This window comes from Papaver somniferum, chromosome 1 (genome assembly GCF_003573695.1).
Source record: "Papaver somniferum cultivar HN1 chromosome 1, ASM357369v1, whole genome shotgun sequence".
Taxonomy (NCBI): Eukaryota; Viridiplantae; Streptophyta; class Magnoliopsida; order Ranunculales; family Papaveraceae; genus Papaver; species Papaver somniferum.
The window spans coordinates 49,212,567-49,218,443 of record NC_039358.1 but is presented as its reverse complement, the minus strand read 5'-3'; the positions used below and the strand labels follow the sequence as shown (position 1 = coordinate 49,218,443).

The following is a 5,877-nucleotide window of genomic DNA, read 5'->3' as shown; positions in this document are numbered from 1 at the left end:
CCTTGACATAAAAAAGATTAATCTACAACACACCATCTCTCTCTCACTGTTTAACTAAAACAACCTGAGCACAACCTAAACTTTTGTTACCCAAGCCTGTAAATTGTTTGCTGCAACAGGATTGTACTCTATCACATGTATGCTCATTCTATGTAAATATTGCTGAAGTTGTAACCTTAAAGCTTAAGCAGACTGCTATGATCAACATGTTTCATACACTGACACATCATATTGATTCATAATGCATATTAATTGTTTGTAATTTGCACGCACATGGTATAAATCTACATAATAAGCTTAAAATCTTGAGTTATGGGATGAGCATTATAAAATTAATATGCTTACAGCTTGTGCTGGCTTCAATTCGTTTGCGATAAGCAATAAGACATCTTTTCTTCAAAGCTTGTCTTTCATCGTCTATCATTTTCTCTTGTTTCGCTTTATAGGAAGCATTCCGCAATCACTTTTTATTTTGTCTGGCTCACTCTCGGCTAGCTCCATAAGTTTTTGGCTTCGATGTTGATCCATCTTCAAATCAATCAAATCAAAAAGTTATAACTGAAATTACTTGGTTATAAATTTATTGCGTACTAAAACTGAAATTAATTAGCTCCACAACTATCAGAGTATACACCTACTTGCAAAACTCCAAGCGGTCATAATTGGTAATTTGAGAGATTTTTAAAATTGAAATTGGAGGCTTAATTGTGAGAGACTTTAAAATCGAAATTGGGCAGATAATAAAAGACAATGAAGAAATAAATGTACCTGCAGTAGAAGGAGGTGGAGGAGGGTGGTGGTGATCTAATTTGGAATTTTCTGAAGTAATTCCAAAATTTCAATTGTAAATTCCATTTCGAATTTAGGATTACAGGTCGGATTAATTCAATCAAAACCATGAACTCTAAATTCGAAATCGAATAAATTTAGCGATTTGAATGGAGAAGAAAGGTTAATCCAATTTGGTACCTAGGGTTGCAGGTTAGACGATCAATTCAAAACATTAACCGTAGGGTTACATTTTAGAAGAAACGGATAGAAAAACAGAAACGAAGAAGGTGGTGGAGGTGGTGACAGTCAAAGAGGATGAAACTGAAGGAAATGGAGGGTGCTGGTGATTTTCTCCATTTATTCCTCTTTGATGGTTTTCTCCTTCAACCTTCAGATTGAGTTCGAGTGAGAACACGAGAGGAAGATTGAAGTCGAATATGGCCCTGACGTTTTAAGATATTTACGACAGTAGTACACTGAAAACACAACACGCAGGGGTATATGTGTAGTATCATTGTCGATTGAAATTTTTGGTTACACACAAAAAGACCTCTCTTCTTTCTTTATATTAGTAGTGAGACTATTTAAATTTATTGACAAGTTCCGCCAATAACATTTTAAATAAACTTAACTAATAAACAAAACTTAAATTTAGCTACATCTAGTCACGTCGTTATTCATCTTCGTCTTCTTCCGAGGCATCATCATCTTCAGTACCGGTGCCCTCATTCTCGTACTGGCCAGGTTGTTTAGGGACTTGTCTTTTCGTCTTATCCGTTTTCCTAGTCCATATAGTAAGTTGTCGTGCATTCATTCTTGAGGTGTTCAAGGAGAGTAGCTTGTTCATCTTAAAATACATTTAGTCTTTTTCTCGTGAAAGACGACTTTTTCGAAGTTTCCTTAACGTAATGCCACCGTCTCTGCTTCTATCTTGTTCTACCTTCTGCTCGAATTCCTTGAACTCAGAATAGTTGAACTCGTTTAAACCTCCTTCTAATGCTCTTTGGGCTGCGTCTCTCTCTGATTTTCCATCTTTTTGTCCCCCTCCTCTTCTTATTATGACGTTGGTGTTAACGTCCAGATTGGTGTTATATATGTTGTTCCTGACTACTTGGAGACCCATCATATGGAAATCCATTTCCTTCTAGTGAGGAAATATGCCCACGATTTTGAAAATCCCGCGATATTTGGCCATGTGGTGATCTTGCAGGCACTTGATTACCTTCCAAAAGTATGGATTAAACTTGTTAAGCACCTTCAGAATGTTGTATCAAGGTTTGTGTTGGAAAGCAGTTTTCTGGGAACTTTGACACTCTTCCCGACATCTTCGTTCCACATCGGTACAGTTTCACCACTTCTTTTGGACCGCCACATTTACATGATTATAGCTACGTATTCACTAACGTCTTTGGTAATTGCATGAAAACGATAATACAATCCGCCGGCATCACGACTATTGATGTTACCGGTTTCTTCACAAAATCTTTGAAGAACTTTCCATAAAAAGTATTCTTTTCTTGTGAGCAACCATTGATTTGATCTACTGCAAACAACATATAATTCCTACAAATTGATTCGTCTTCATCCATCATATACTTGAGTCCACGAATTCTAGTAGCTATTGCTTGAGATTTTCGTTGTGATAGTTGTATTTGTTGTTGGGATTATTGCGAGGTGGATGCCATATTTGTTAGAAAAATGGATTATTTGAACTTTTTCTGATAGATTGGGATGGTATGAGTAAAGGTGTGAACTTTTTCTGATAGAAAAACGGTATTGAAATGATATGAAATTGAGAAATTTAGAGGTAAAGGTGTGAATTTTAAGTTTGATTTATAGTGAAAAGAGTAAGAGTCGTTGGATGACTGGATTGACATATAGTTGTTGGCGGATTAACAATAGCCGCTGGCGGGTAATCACAGTCTGTGCAGCTTCACTACATCCGCCAGTGGGTTTATTTCGCCCGCGAGGTTCCAAATGAGACGTGCTTCTCATGTTGGTCCGTAGTGAACAAACCAAGAAATTTGTTGGTTTGGCCATCCGTTTTTCACGTTTGTTGAGTCCATAGTGGGAGGAAAATGAACAAACTTCAAGTTTGTGCATTCCATAGGAATTGCCCTTACCAAGAAGTTGTAATTAAGATTGGATTTGCAATAAAAACCACATCGAGTTTCAGATATTACTCACTTCATATATCTTGCTGTTTTGACATAATTTTTCGAATTTGCACGAGAAATTACTGTAGAATTCTATTATTTTGGGGCTGCAAACTAAAAAGATTTTGGGACTGCAATATTTGATGTACATATCCAAAAAGTGGAGAGGGGGTGATCTAGAGTGATTGAAAATTCGAATTTGCTTTTCCTTATTAAACTAATTTATAGTGATACCTAAAACTAATTAAAAACTAAAAATCAAAACCTAAACTGAGCTTCAAATCAAATTCTCCCCCCTTCTCACCTTTTTTTCTCAACCACTTATTTTCTTACTTCTACTTCTACAAAACCAAAACCAAAAGTAAAATCAAAGCCTAGAAATTTTTTTCTCTCTTCGTCATCGACTTTCTCTAACAACTGGTTGATTCTGAAGATGACAATAAGATCCAGATTCACAAGATCGGGTCGATTGAGCCCTGATTCTAAAATATGACAAGTTATTAATGTTAATGTAGTCTATGAATATTTGGTAAATGTAAGTGTTCAAACAACAACAAATTTTCCACAACTGACTCTTCTAGGTAAGAATCGAAAAACCCACAAATTATTTTAGCTTTGAATTGGGTAAATATTGACAATGTTAGGGTTTAGGTAATATGTTTCAGTGTGTCTAACGACTAGGATTTCTTGACGACCTAGCGTAAATTGTAGTCACGGTTGGACCGAAGATGAATTTCTCAGGCTAAGTGAATACGACGAACACCAGCTTCATCGAAAACTTGAAGCAGAAGAAACCTTTTCCCAACGACAATAAGCTCCATCGAGCGTTTGCATGCTATAAGAGCTTGGGCATGTTGTAAAGATCAATGGTTTAAAGAGGCACAAACCCCTTTGGACGTGATAATCTTCCAACCGTTTTCACAATCTTCCACCGCCTTCGAATATTCATCTTATGGAATTCCGAATGAAGATATTACCTTTCAAATTAGGTCTAGATAATTGATCAACACAAGTATCTGATTGGGAACTCATCGTAATGGAAACGAAACTAAGTTAAGTATTTGATTAACCTAATATTACTTACAAATTCTCTACTATCATTTTTATGATGGTAGCCTTTTGGAATTTCGTTCGGCACTACAATTCCATAGAAAAAAAGTGAAATTTATAATTTATCAATACCTAACAAACTGAATTTTAAATTTCAAAAACTAATTTCATATTGCAATTTGTAACTTTTCATTTTGCAGGTTGTGGTGGTGGTCAGAATTTACGTATGATTTATATTGGGATATCAAAATTAACTTTTGAATGATATGATAATCAAGATTTATTAAGATTTATTTGTTTTATATGTAATGGTACCAGGATGATAATCAAGATTTATTTGTTTTATATGTAATGGTATCAGCCACACTAAAACCAGTAGTTGTGGGGTTCCCGCAATGAAGATGTGGGCTTCATTGAGCCGAGCTGAACACATTCTCTTATCAACATCAGGCACAGGAGAGGGGTCTTGTCACTTGTCAATGTCTCCTAGCAACACACAAGCATACAATATCAAAGCTCCAATTTTATTGTGCTTTCCTAAAATATTCTTTGAATATGGTCATCTGGAGGCTCCTTGGCCTAGGATCACATTTCATTCTTTGGATCTGGTCATCTGGAGGCTCCTTGGCCTAGGATCACATTTATGCTGATGACAAAAAGAAAAAGAAAAAAAGCGTGTCTCGTTTAAGATTTGACACGTTCATGCAGCAGTTGGTGGGACATGGGGTTGGGGCCATGGGCTTAGCTTCTGCCAGCTGATAATATCATGTCATGTCAATGCTTTAGCTTCATATCCAACAGAAAACAAGGAATTAGATAGAGGCATGTGAGTGAGTTGTGATGACAGTTTTTTTTTTTGGTTTTGAAACAATCCGCGGGGTTAAAGAACCCCAACCAAACCAAAAGGAAAAGAAAAAAGAACAAAACCTAACTACGGTAATACACCTTCAAACTCTTGTCCTCAGCAATAATATTATGCAGCTTCTCACTAAAATTTTCCATCTCCAACTCTATAAAGCCCTCCTTTGGGTGCATATCTGCTAGATAATCAGCAGCCCTATTGGTCTCCCTGTAAATGTGACTCACCCTGATTCTTCTAAATTGTCTTCTCAAACGCAATGCGTCTCCACAAATGCATCACACTCCAAATTGGTTTGGGATCTTTACTATTAAACAGATTAAAAACTGCCATTGAATCAGTACCACTATGAACAAATGGTATTTGATGCTTGATTGCCAGCTTCAGTCCCAATTCAGCTCCCAATAACTCAATAGTAAACACTGTTTCAGGACCAGAACCACCAATTGCCGCAGCAACAGGATCACCATTGGCATTACGAATAATAACACCATAGCCTCCAGAATCATCTCTTTTTGACCCATCTATGTTAATCATAACTTCATATGCTAGGGGAAATTTCCAGGTACAGGCAATGACTTTTTTTTCCTGAGCAGCTGACAAGAAACATTCAATCTAGCTAAAAACCTTCTAACAATAGCAGTATCAACATCAGATAGCCCATGAGCTTCCACTTTCAGTCTAATATCATCTACAATATTGAAACTAACATCATCCATAGAGCTAGAGTGGGTAGAGAACAACCTTTTATTCCTTTCTTTCCATATATGGTAGATGAAGCTATTAAAAGCAAGTTTCTTGATAGTATTTACTGCTCCCCCACTACCAAAATTATCACAACACCACTTCACTTCATTTTCCCAAGAGAGAGAGCAATTTCTATAGTAACCAAGTTTAAGAAGGATACCTTGCCAAATAGTGGAAGAGAAACTGTAACTGCAAAATAGATGATCCTCATCCTCAATGGTCTCCATACACAGCAAACATTGAGCATCTTCAATACAACCCCATTGGAGAAGTTTTTTCCTCGTCTTAAGCCTT

General features: G+C 36.5%; 1 long non-coding RNA gene across 1 annotated transcript; it reads right to left on the bottom strand.

The window, feature by feature from the left end:
* Window positions 1-209: 209 nt before the first annotated feature.
* LOC113328712 lies at window positions 210-1,176 on the bottom strand. Its single transcript, XR_003349534.1, has 2 exons — window positions 769-1,176; window positions 210-528 (listed from the first exon to the last, which is right to left on the bottom strand). It is a non-coding gene; the product is annotated as an uncharacterized LOC113328712 (long non-coding RNA).
* Between the last annotated feature and the right edge of the window lie 4,701 nt (window positions 1,177-5,877).